Source organism: Struthio camelus, chromosome 4, assembly GCF_040807025.1.
Source record: "Struthio camelus isolate bStrCam1 chromosome 4, bStrCam1.hap1, whole genome shotgun sequence".
NCBI lineage: Eukaryota > Metazoa > Chordata > Aves > Struthioniformes > Struthionidae > Struthio > Struthio camelus.
The window spans coordinates 17,063,937-17,077,068 of NC_090945.1; the positions used below are offsets into that span (position 1 = coordinate 17,063,937).

Genomic DNA, 13,132 nt, shown 5'->3' on the forward strand with positions numbered 1-13,132 from the left:
AATTGGAACAAGATATCAGCTAGATGGGAGGGGGGGTGACCAAGATATTTGCTTGGGCACATGTCACTGTAATTGGCTATGAAATCAGTGTAGAACCTGGCTGAACTATTTCCAGGAGTAAGAAGAGTAAACTGCTTGGTTGAACTGTGCTCTGAACAAATCTAACCACAGAGGTCTCTCTGTGTTAAAGACCAAAAGGAATAGTAAGGTGAACACATGATTCACCGAAATATCATTATCTCAAATAGCTTTTTAAGTATCTGGAGTTTCTCTGAGGTGAAGCCATAACAACAAAGTGGTTGTCAAAAAACAGTGGACAGAATAATGTAACTTCAAAGTGGCATAGGAAAACAAAGACAAATATACACCAAAGCAGGAATATTAATGATATGCTAAGAGGAAATCTATTCTTAGCTCTCATTTGAAAAAGAAACAGAAAAAAGTTCCAGTTCCAGCACTGAAAATAAGATGAGAAATGTGAAATCTGCGGAAAGAAGCTATAAACCCAAGTGCAGGTTTTAAATTTTAGTAACGGGCTGAAGAACTCAAAACAATGAAGTACAGTGTGCTTTGTAGCTGCTTGTTTTCACTATGTTGTATAGGTAAAAGTCTCTGATTTCTCCACACTTAATTTTCAAAGACCCCAGAGCCCCATGTTTAATTTAGCAGACTTACAGGTTTTGAATAATATCTCATATAAAATATCTCCATGGGGCTTGGCAGGAGAGGCAGAAAAATGTTTGAAACCAGACGTTTTTCTTTAGAAATCAATAGTTTTACTCACCAACTAATTACTTAGCTCAAGATAATCTTTCCTTAACATGGAGGAAATGAGAATCACAAAGACATTTTTTGTTGATCTATATTTAATGTAATGAGTCGATTGGCACCCTGAGGGTCTTCGTAAGTAGACGCAGATAAATAAATCAGGGGCTGATCTAAAGTGTATTGAAATTAATAGAAGGACTCTTGTTTAGTTCAGCTGCATTTGGACTGATTTCTAAACCTCCTTCAGGAGTGAGCATTTTATTGTTGCATAATAATTCACATAGAATGCCTATCTACTTTTATGTAACCAATATTTTAGTGGGTGTCTGTGTTTGATACATGTGTATATATAAAACTATTTTTGATCTGTTAGCTGGTATTTCAGAAGCTGGCAGTAATGGATCTGATTCTGAGCTTTTAAAAGGCGTGAAAATTTTGAATTGATTTAATGGAACTCTCTGAGTCTGATCTTTTTATTGAGTCAAGTTGTCAGTGATGTGGAAATATTTAGTGTGTAAGACAAAATTCTTGTGAGCATTGTCCTGACTTGTAATTTAAGTTCCGGCTATATTCAATTAATGCGGTGGTAGGAGAAAGCATAAGATAAAGGATGAGTGTTTCAATTTGCCTTGACTCTTTTCCCCAGAACTCTTTTCTGCCATAAACTTCTTGCATGTAATTTCATGAACAAGATCACAAGAGAATGGACTTCATTGTTACATCAGATATTGATGTATTTGAGCCTGATTTATCTTAAGCCACCTGGAAAGAGCTCTGTGGATGATTGCACAAAGTTAAGTAGTAGTAAAGTAAGTTAAGTAGTAAGTAAAGTAAAGTAAAGTAGTAAAGTTAAGTGATTCTAATAAAACTACCGGGCTGATACCATCTGAGGTGTAACTCCACTAGGTTAACCAAAACTGCTTGAAGGATGAATTTCCCTTCTGTTTATGAAAAGATTCCAGGGATAATGCATATTCTTAAAATACGTTTAGACGGTATAGACATTCATTACATGTATTTACATTTATTTTCCATCCTTACCGAGTGGACTAAATTGGGCACTATTTTAGTTCTTCAGGATGTTTAACGTAATTGCACTAGGGATTATTTTTTCTCTTATTTTTTTAGAAGAAGAGAAAAAAATAAAAAAAATTTTTATTTTTTCATGCTTTTGAAAAGCTCAATTGGAATTAGTATTAATGACCAACTTTTTTATTTATTTTTTGATAGTAAGGTGAAGTTTTTACTCTAAAATGAAGTATTATAGAAGTGTGGAAAAATTGGGTATCTGTTTAAAAATTAAAAATCATTCTTATTTTTCAGTGTGAAGAAACCATATATCATGAGTCATCCAGTCACCATTTTGTTCTAATATCCGTGCTTCCATGAAAGAAGATTATTTGCCCAGGTACGTCAAGCATTGAGTAATGGAACGTAGGAGGGTTCTGCTTTGGGATTAATATTTTTGGCTTTGAGAGGCATGATGCAACCACCTTCTTTATTGTCTATTAATCCCATAAAGAACTGGCAAACTTTCTTAAAGTGATAATGCAAAGATGTCTGGCATGATTGTGTTTCAGATTAGGTGATGCCTAAGAGTGAGGTAATTTCTCAAGCTGGAATTCCAAACAGTCCCTGAGCATGTGGGAAGAGTTTCTCCTAATGAAGCAACATTTCCAGCACTTGTCTGTATTCAGGAAGGCCAGCTAGTACACATGCCAGAGTCCAAAGGCTGCTAATACAGCTGTATGATATAGCATCTGGTTTTAAGAACAAGTGAAGATTATGTTTTAAATATTGTCCCAGACTGATTATGTCATATGCATATGAGTATACATCTGTACTTCCAGCCTGATCAGAAGCATCTGGGGCACCTGCCAATGCTAAATTGTTTGTCTAATATTCGCATGCTTGCCAAAGTGACATAGCTAGCTACACGTCTAGGCAGATACTACCGTGATACCCTTTCATTTGTGAAGTTCCTCTAGTCTTCTGAGGTGGTACAACTGCGGTTTATGTCAGAATTTGATGCTGCCTCTGTGAAATTTTCCTTAAATATTTTTAAGAAGTTTGATGCGGTTTCAGCTGTAAGTAGGGAGCTTTCCTTTTTTCCTCTCCTGAATTATGGTTAAGTGAAATGCTTTAAAAACATCTTCAGCAAACATAACAATAGGCATAGGATAAATAGGCAAAACAATATTAAAAGCTTATTTTTGCATATGCTCAGGAAGTAGGCTATCAAGCGGCATTCCGACTGCTTCTGCCCTTTGAAGATTCATGTTATAAAGCTAACTGTAGAAATCCCCTGTAAACTCACATAAGCAGTGTAAATTACATTTGCTGTATCTTACTGTCCCGCAGTTTTTTTGTTATGTTCCATTACCTTTGATAACAAAACTGGACAGGTTTAAACATAGTCTGTCATGATTCCTGGACAGACATTTAGAGCCCCAATAACACAATGTTGTTTGATTGGCAGGCAGTGTTCTCTGTGTCCTGGAAAATCCTTAACTGCTTGATGCTTCCTTTGCAATCAGGAGACTGAACCATGGATTCAGCTCTTTTGACTCCTAAAGCAACAAAAGAGTGTACACGCATATACGAAAAACAGGAATTCCACCTACTTTTCAGTAATTGGCAGGTCAAACACAGTTGCTGCAGGTAATTTTTCCCTTCAGAAAAACGAGTAGGGTATAGGATTTTGTGAGTAAAACTCACAGGACAGAAATCCTGTTCAGTGCCGGAGGAAGGCACGGTGTAATTTTGTAGAGCGGAGGTAGTTTCAATTGCTTTTCTGAGCATGAGGCAAAAACTTCCCTTATTTTTGCAGAGAATAAGAAAACCCTCCGAAAACAAAAGAACATCTTGGATTACAAAGTTTTATATTAGGCAATTTTTATCACAGCCATGCGCTAAGCCAGCCATTTACTTGGCATATATTAGAGCAATCTTATGCCTGCTCTAACTTGTGCAAGTTGTTAAATACTCCTTGGAGATAAGAGTCATTGGGATTTTCTGGATTGGAGGAAACCCTGGCCATTTTTTCTTTTCCTTTGACTATATACTGCTCCTCCCTGTAACACTGATGAGCCTCTTGTGCCTGGTTATGATGATTTTAAGGTCTTTTATGTCAGCTGTACAAAGTTGCCATAGTGCAACCCCAAAGCTGGGCTATTTTGCAGTGATAATTGACATAACACCTGTTTGTTCTCGCTAGAGTTAACAGTTGCATAAGGTTCCAATTAGTTCAGAATTTGGCCCAAAGATTTTGGGAAAACAGTGAGTATTTGCACATAAACTGTTGTGCATTTGTTCGTGGGCTGCGTACCTGAAGTTTGTTGAAATGTGCTTTTCTTGTAAATCATACTGGAACATTTTGATGGTTCCCTGTTTGATCATTGCATGCTGGAGAGACCTGTGAATGACAGTGGGAAAGGCCAGCAGAGAGAACTATGAGGAGGGGGTTTTGCAGAATGGATGATGCATCCGCTTTGGCTCAGCACAGTTTGAGGGATCATGATTAAAAGCTTGGGGAAGCTTGTTACTGTTTTAAAGTTGCCAGTTCTGTGGGTTTCCTGTGGAATTGGACTAGTTTTTAGCAACAGCTGTGGTTAATTTTCAGGAGCCAGGGATAGCCATTTTGAGGGCTTTTTCAATGCTAAGGGAGATTTTTGGCTGTCTGGTTGATGCAGTGGTTTCCATTGTAAATCTTGATTATGTCTCCAAGAGCTAATTAGAGGTTGTGAGCCAAGACTGTGCATCCGCGAGCCCGTGCTTGACTCCTCTTCACTGCCTGTCATGGGCACCGGAAACTCTTAGAGGGCAGGGTTTCAAAATGTCAGATAAGCGTAGATGATTATCTGCAGCAGTGAGGAATTTTATAAAGTCCTCTAGTCAGTTAGGAGTACAGCCCCACTGAAATTAAGTGGGGCTTTAATTTTTAGCTGGCTTGCAAGTATTGCTAGCGAAGGGGGGTTGACTTTAGAACCTGGGGTTCTAAAAGCATGAAAACACTCACGGCTAGAGGTAAGAGGCCTCACCACTAACAGAAGAAGATGGTGTACTATGCTTAATAGTTGACAGCACATACTTTGGACAGTCCATACAATCTTGTTCAGAATTACCAGTCATCTGGGCATGATTATGAGAACCAGTATGATACAACTGTATATGTAAGGGAATTTTTTTGTCATTCTAACAAAGCTTTCCTGGTAGGCTGAGCAGCTGGTCTCTGGTGCTTTTAGTCCGTAACAAACATAGAGAAGCAGTGCCCAACTGAACCTAGGAGTATAGTCCACTATGAATCTTCCCACTGACTGATGAAGGGAAAGAATGTCAAGACCATATTGTGGGTAAGAAATTAGCGGATGGTGGCCTTCTTTTTGAGGATTGTGGGGGGAAAAAAATGATAGGTGAATGCAGGAGGGTTTAGATATTGATGCAAATGCAGAGGAAGTAAATTAGAAGACTTGCCTGGCTCTTTGCTGAACTGGTATGGGCAGCAGACTCTTTCTGTGACAGCAGGAAAAGACTATGGCAGGACTGGATAAAGGAAGCAGGTCAGGGTGCCTGTTAGAATGAGAGAAGTGCTTCTAGGTGTAGGCTGAGTGAGAAGACAAGAGAAGGTGGAACGACGTGCAACGTTTCCTAAATGTGACTGCTCAGTAGCGGCAACAATAGCTGTATATACCTGTCTCCTAATTTATCCAATACAGACAATTAGATCTGGGGACAGAGATATCTGGGCACAATTGGGATGTTGCACCTTATAGAATTAAACCGACTTTCCCCTCCTTCAAATTCACACAAAGAACAAAGGGAAGAATAATTAAAATGCACACACATTCTGGGGAATATGAAAACTTTTTGCTATGCTTTCATTTCAGTCTTAACAAGAACAGTCTTGGTTTTCAGTGGTGCTCCTGTTCACATTGTGCTGGATTTCCCCTAACTATGCAGGCAACCAGGTTCTACTACGGGGTGCTCATAGAAAACCTATTTTAAAAGAGGGTACTTGCAGGTAGAGAATACTAACAGTCCATTAGTACTGGAATGTTTTATATAGTGTAAACTGTATCAGTGACTACAGCAGTGACAGAAAACTACAAACTAAAAGATGGTGGAGTGTTTTATAAGAGGTGAGACATTGCCGGTTTGGACTAAGAGATGAAATTGCTGGAGTCCCTTGATTCAAGTTAGTGCTCTTGCAACATGATTTAATAAAGTAAAAATAAATCTGTCTAAAACTTGATAGAAATAATAATGATTTGGTGCAAAATGACTTTCCAAAGTACAATGGAAATAAATGTAAATTGAATTAAGAAGGAAAGAAAAAGAAAAGATTTCCCCAATAGAGATAAATTGTGCAGTTCTAGGGGTTATTTTCACATACTTTTGGCTGTTAAATTCCATTTTTTTTTTTGGCAGCTTTGTCTGGTCCCTTCTGTAAAATCAGGTAAAAAAAGTTCCTGTGTAGCATTCATGTTAGAATTCTAGTGAGGCATCCTGAGGCAGTTTGGCCGCCTTGTGATAATATCTCAGACTAGTCTCTTATGAATTCCGGAGTGTTACAAAAATATCTGGATCACAAATAAAGGTGTGAAGAGACTTGAGAGAATTGCAAAAATAAATCAGTGAACATTTTGAGACATTTCCATCCATGATGTCTCTGACTGAATACTGAGCAGAAGCAAAGATCCTCCTTTCCTTCTCATTTCTAGTTTAAGTTTACTTGTACATCCTAAAAAATAAGAGGAAAATATTTTGATATTTCTCAGATAAGCCAACCTCTCCTTGATCCTTTAGGATGTGACCAGGGAAAAACCTTCAAATATATATATTCTCTTTATTTTATAGTCTTACGTAGTGCCAGAAGCCTCACTGTTAGATAAAATTAAAGGCAAGATTCTACTCACAGCAGAGAAGCTTCTCTCTTGCTCTCCCTGAGTTTCTCTGGATGTGAGATTTTTATTGAGATCACTGGTTCTGAAGAAAAGCTTTCTAGAAAAGGATTGTGTTACATATTCAATTTGATCTTTAGTCTGAAATGTCAGATGGAGCCTTGCTGGCAAGCAGCTGTGCAGCTGAGAACCTGCTGTCAGTTCTCTGTTCTGTACATTGCAAAGCCAAAACCTGGGCTGGGCTAGCTGTAGACCCCAGGAAGTGTGTGCATGGGGAGTCAGGGGTGTCATCCAAAGACTTGAAACAATGCTGTCATTGTCCAACTCACTACTAGTCTGGAGTTTTATTTGTTCGTTTTTTTTTCTCCTTATAAATTTTTTATTTCCAAATAAATAATATTATCTTCCTTATCCAGCTGTAGTGATACTAGGAAGAGGTGGTATCAACAGTTTGTTGGGATGGTTTTCACAGAACAGGAGGTTGATGTGTTTAAAATGGCCTTAAAAAAGTGAATTGGCAGCTGGCAAAGATTGTTTGGGGTGCTTTTCATGCACTATATAACTCATCTGTACCTCCACCAACCTTGTCACTACATCCCCTTTAGCTGCTGTGGGAGTCCCGCATGTAATCTTACTGTGTGATGAGTTACATGAGACACAAATTTGCTGTGCCCTCATCATATGGAATTAGTGTAGATTAGATAAACTAAAATAGCCCCAAGCACAGATGCATCTAAGTTTCAACTTAAAGCTCAGCTATTCCTTCTGCGCCCACTTCATCTCAGTACGTTTCATTTACAGTACAGGCCTGCTGACAGCTGTTAAACAGCTTCAGAGGAGGAGATTGACTAATTGGAACACCACAGCAATGCAAAGCTCTGATTTTCATTGCAAATTATTTGTGTTGCCTGTAAGCCCCTTAAAAATACGAAAGTGATATGAAATCAATGCTTAAGCAAGACCGGCAAGGAATGAATGCTACCTGAGGAAGGATTTACTTCCACCAAAAGACCTTGTGGATTTTAATAGTATAGTTAGGGGTAACTTGCTATGTGTCCTGCTTAAATCCTGCTTATTTGGGGAGAGAGGATTTGCTCAGGGGCAAGGAGATCCCTCCCATATATATAGGCATCCTCTGTATAGTTGGATTCATGGATTTGCAGGCCAATTTCCTGGTTCCTAATCCCTGAATAGTACTGACCGAGCTACTGCATTTTTCCTATTGCTCTCCAAATGATTTACTCAGGGGAGGAGTATATAGACCCTGTACGGTGATGAGTGGGGACAGGGTAGATGGAAAGATGTAATTCAGTGGGAGGCTGCCCAATTTATTTCACATACCACCAAATAACCAAAAGCTTCTTTCCTACTGCCAAGCACTTCCCTCTCACCCATGCTTACTTTCCTATGTGTGTATTTTGTTTCAGTCTGTTGGCATTATTAGCAAAGAGTCATTTAGTTCCTGCATATTGGTCTGAATCCACATTAAATATATAAAAGGTACGTTCAGTTAAAGTCAAACAGCACTGTGCCTAGTGAAAATGAATAGAGTGAATCATCCTCTGAATCATTTGAAGACACAGTGCAGGAATCCTTTTACATGATTATTTTAACATATGTGTAAAAGAAAGGAAAAATAACATTACACTTGAGCTGTATACAAGGAATTTCTGTTACATTTAAATTTCTTACAGAAGAGACTGAATTGGCTTATGGCTTTAAGATGTTCAAAAATATAATTGCTAATTAGACAGTGTAATGGAGATGAGAGGGTTGATTTTTTTCAAAGTGGGATCACTTCCATTTTACAGCATTCTCCAATAAATGTTATTCCTGAGTTGGCTATAGGGACAGGCTGCTTTGCTCATCAGAGAAAAAATAAAACAAGATGTAGTATCTTTATATACGTATATAAAGGGTGTGTGTGTGTGTGTGTGTGTGTGTGTGTGTGTGTGTGCGTGTGTGTGTGTGTGTATGTATATAGATCCCTCTTGTGCCAGTTTGTCTTGCTAAAATGTACAATATTAATGTTCATTAAAATGATTTGGTATTCCTAGCTCCTTAGAAGTTTCTATCAAGTAAACACAAGCAGGAGATGTAAGTTATTTTTATGGGAATGGAAAATGACTCAGAGTTAAGAGATCTAATGTTGTTGTCACGGCAGGTATGAGTTGTACCTGGAGTTATTATTTTTAATGCAAATTGAAAGAGGTGAAAGTTGTCTGGTTTCAAAAGTGCTAGTCACCTACTTGTTAGCATCAGGTCAGTTCCAAGGTTGTCTCAATTGTTTGTTTAGGAAGTTACTGTAGATTCAGTTCCTCACTGTGAATTATGTGAACATAGATTCCTGCTGAGTCTATACCATCACTATCTTCAGCCTATAAATAAGTTCAAAACCTAGATGAATTGATTTTTGTGTATGCTGCAGTGTCCCTTGTTCATGTATACCATGCTGATTTCAAAATAGTTTTAGCAGTTATATATGAATGCTAGTTATTGTTTTCTGAGTCTCATTTGAAGAGTGCAGTGTGGCTATAAAATGCCACTAATTCACCTTGAGCAGCTCACCAAGCATTGGTGACAAGCTCAGAAATCAATTTTCATTAATGAAAGTATGACTCATTATAATTAATTATGATACAGATCCTAGCTGTGGAAGAATTTCTAAATTTCTGCCATAAATGATATTTGCTGTTACTTCTTTCTCCATGAAGTCTAACGCCTATGATGAGAACCTAGAAAACATATTTACAGAATAACTGTAAAATTCCATCATCTTTTATTTAAATTGACTTGTCTGACTGAACAAGAACATCCTCTTTCTTGTAATTGCTTTCTTAGTCCTAGCTGCAGGCTTAGCAGTTTAGAAAAATGCCCTATACCTTTCCATCAACTGTTGAAACCAAGACAGTAAGCAGGAGATGTTTTTTTAATATAACTCAGGTCTGCCAGTTTCTCGTATGTTAATGACCATCGTACATAACAGAAGTGTTGATCCTTTATGTTTTTTTCTCTCAGTTTTCCTGCTTTTTATCTGTATCTTATAGTATATTTGCTAATTTACCACTGCGGAAGGTACCCTGGATCACTTACTGAGTGATTATTTTATTTTGTATTTCTATCTATTGCTGGCATTAAAATGTTGCCAATTTTTGTCTATTTTTTAAAGGTTCAGAGAGGAAATCTCCGGTAGATCTGGCTGCAGTGCTTTAAAATAGGACTGTCACCAGCAGACTGCCACACTTCCCTGCTGAAGGGTACCCACGTGCATAGAGCCAGAGCAGTCAGCTGCTCCATCTCACCATCAGTTGAGACCTAATGTGAAACTAATGTACAATTAGCTGCATTGGCAGTTAGAGGCTAATATTTTGGCTGTGAACTAATGTAACTGAGGAATGGGCTCCCTTCTGCTCTAACTCCACCAAATGGGTAGGCTAGGCAGCTGGGGTTAGTAACATCCTGAACCACCACAAAAAGATTTGTCAGATAATGTCTTTTGGGACTCTGAATTTTTGCTTTGGACCAAAATCATTTGTTTTTATAAAATAGTCAGCTGGCGAATTTGGCTGTTTTAGAGCATCACAATAAGGAGTAGGCTGTTGCTGAATGCCTTTGATTTTGCAAAACTGTGGAAAAACATAGAATCGGAAGAGTAAACAGATGGATACTCTTGCTTTGGTAAACTGAATGAAAATGTTTGACAGATTTTTAAACTGCATGTATGCACTACTCCTCTTCTTTAACAGGCAAAGATTCATTTGGCTGTAAATTAGATCCTAAGAGTGTGAAGGAACTGATTTTTTGTATTTTGTGAGGATCCTAAGTCCTTTCTGAGCTCATGCTTAAATTAGGCCAGTGTTTGCATTTTATTTTGAATGAATTATATCTTTTCATCATTTAGATCTACTCAATTACTTGTTTGGCAATAAATTCTTCAGCTGCAGGAATACTTCGTGAGGTTAAGTTATACACTTCTGTTCAGTAATCAGTAAGCCCTCACTGATGTGGATCATCAGCTTTCAAAATTACTGTAGCTAGAATGAGAAAATGCATATGAATTTATTAATGCAATGACCTTTTTGTTTTCCAGCATTTTCTCTATGTCTAAACTACCTCATTTTATCTTACTTCTGATGGCTACACTTCTGTCTGTGATGAGAGACTAAAAATGAACATGCCTTGGTATATTCCCATCACTTTCTCATAAGGAAGCAGTAGAACATGTAATTCATTAGAAAAGGGAAAGAGTTGTGCAGATTTTGAAATCAGCACTACACCTCCCCCAAGCTGGGAAAATTCTCACTTAGCGTGTAGATTTCACCGCTCAGGCCCATCTTTAGACCTCACAACACTTGCCCATCTTTCAAATGTATGGCTTGATTATTAATACAAAAGCAGAGATGTTAATGCTAGGTAAGGCAAATGGTTTGCCAGACTCTGTTATCAATGACAAAACTCTCAGAGGAGGCAGTAAAAATGAAGAGGGAGTAGGTGAATTTGCGGTGTGATGATGTTGGGGAATATGGGTCTGGCCTAACAAAGGGAGAGGGAGATAGCGTGAAATGCTGCTGCTTCTGCTGTGCTGAAAGAGGGAGCTGGAGTCTTTGACATAGTTTCTCTGGAAAGAGTTAAATCTATTCTGCAGGATCTACCCTTTTTGAAGATAGACCCTCCATTGTGCGATAGGTGATGTGTTCTTAAAATTTTCCATCCAACTGCAGTGACATCAGGGGCCTTCCGAGTAGCATCTGTATTGAATGCAACCTGAAGAACAGAAAAACAGAGAAGGCCAAAAAGGAAGAAGTTGCAGAAAATAGACTTGATGTAGTATTATGTACAAAGTCTTTATTATATTTATATCAGGATGTGTTTTATTAGCTCATAAAACTCAGTCACGTGGATAATTCAAGCAATTAAACTGACTAGGTTCAGTGTATTTGTTAGCATTGTAAGAGCGCAAAACTTATTTCCACAGGTGTTTCAAAAGACCCACAGAGGTTGCATGACTGAAACATTAACATATTATTCTAATAACATGATGCTGCTCTGTCTGACCCAAGAGCTTTTAACTTTAATAATTTCCAGGTTATTCAATAGCCAAAATGTGTTTTCCGTTCATACTTTCACACTGGTGCATTTTCTTTAATATAAAGTAGTGATATAATGAATAAATTATATCCAGATGAAAGCCTGTCATTTGATACTTCATCCCAGAATCCTGATGGCGAATGGCAAAGTAAACATTTCCCAACAATGTGCTATTGATATGAGGGACAGGGACCTAGACAAAGGGCTGAGGGGACGTTTGCTATAAGGAGGAATGAAAAAACCTTGTTGGACAAGCAAATCAATTGGTACATGGAAGCCAGAGATCAACCTGGTATCTTTTGGGTGGGGACTGATGAGAGGTTACTTACAAATTTGTGGTTTAGATTATCTCTCAGAAAAGAAGAATACTTGAAATGAAGCATTAGCATGAAATGGGGCATTAGCATGAGTCTATCTCACTGAGCATCTAGAAGATTTATTCAGGTTGGTAATATGTCACATGGCTGTAGTGTCCATCTGAGTTAAAGATGTGAGATAGGAGTTGCTTTTTTATTATTATTATTGTTTTTTTACTGGGCCTCCAACCTCCAGAAGATGGGATGAGAATGTTCAGCAAACACAGTGGGAGTTCTTGAAGCCGTTTATCTGGCCTGCTCACTGCATTTGATCCAGATATGTCTGTAACACTTATTGTAATTGATGAATAATTATCCCTACTGCCAAGATAATTTCAGCCAGTGTGATGAGGACTGATGAAGGAGGTGTGAGTTGGGAAATCTTACTTGAGTTGGAAATCTTGCAAAATTCTAATGACTGTGAGATTGGGGTGCCTCACTACTTTCACACCTGGTGCCAGATATTTGGTTTTGCATTTGCCAGCAAGCTAGCAGCAGCCAAGGTTTAAAAAAATTTTTTTTTGCAAAGACCACCCATAACTTCTGCTAAGGGAGAAAAGGATTTTGCTAGTAATAGAGTTTTGTCAGCATTATATTTCCCATATATTTTCAAAGGCCAACCTGCTTGTCTCTTTCCTGGTATTGTGTAATGTACTAAAAACTGCTTGGGCGCTACTGCGTTCTTTCTGAGCAGTACGTATTGCGCTCTGCTATTCTGTCCCAAAAGACTGGTAGAAGTCGATGCATCTAGACTTCTGGCAGCAGGTGGAACTCATTGCTGTGTTCTTAACTGTTGTGGATATGCATACATTCACAGGTCTTGTATCTGTGGGCATAAAAAGACTTGTTAGATTTTCAGTTATCCAGAACGGATAGCTTCATGTGCAGGTGCTTAAAAGTGTCATAAATGCAAAATTTAGGAATTGCAACTCTCGGACTGCCAAATTTTGACCTCACACTGTATGCCTCGAAAACTAAAAAGCAACAGCAAAGAAGTTTTATATCTTTTCAAATCTATTT

At 38.1% G+C, this 13,132-nt stretch overlaps 1 long non-coding RNA gene across 1 annotated transcript in view; it reads left to right on the forward strand.

The window, feature by feature from the left end:
- LOC138067031 (uncharacterized) overlaps nucleotides 1-13,132 on the forward strand; it is a 295,690-nt gene that overhangs the window by 79,516 nt on the left and 203,042 nt on the right. The window contains exon 3 of the long non-coding RNA XR_011140700.1: nucleotides 2,092-2,176. This is a non-coding gene — a long non-coding RNA (uncharacterized lncRNA). The remainder of the gene's footprint in view (nucleotides 1-2,091; nucleotides 2,177-13,132) is intronic.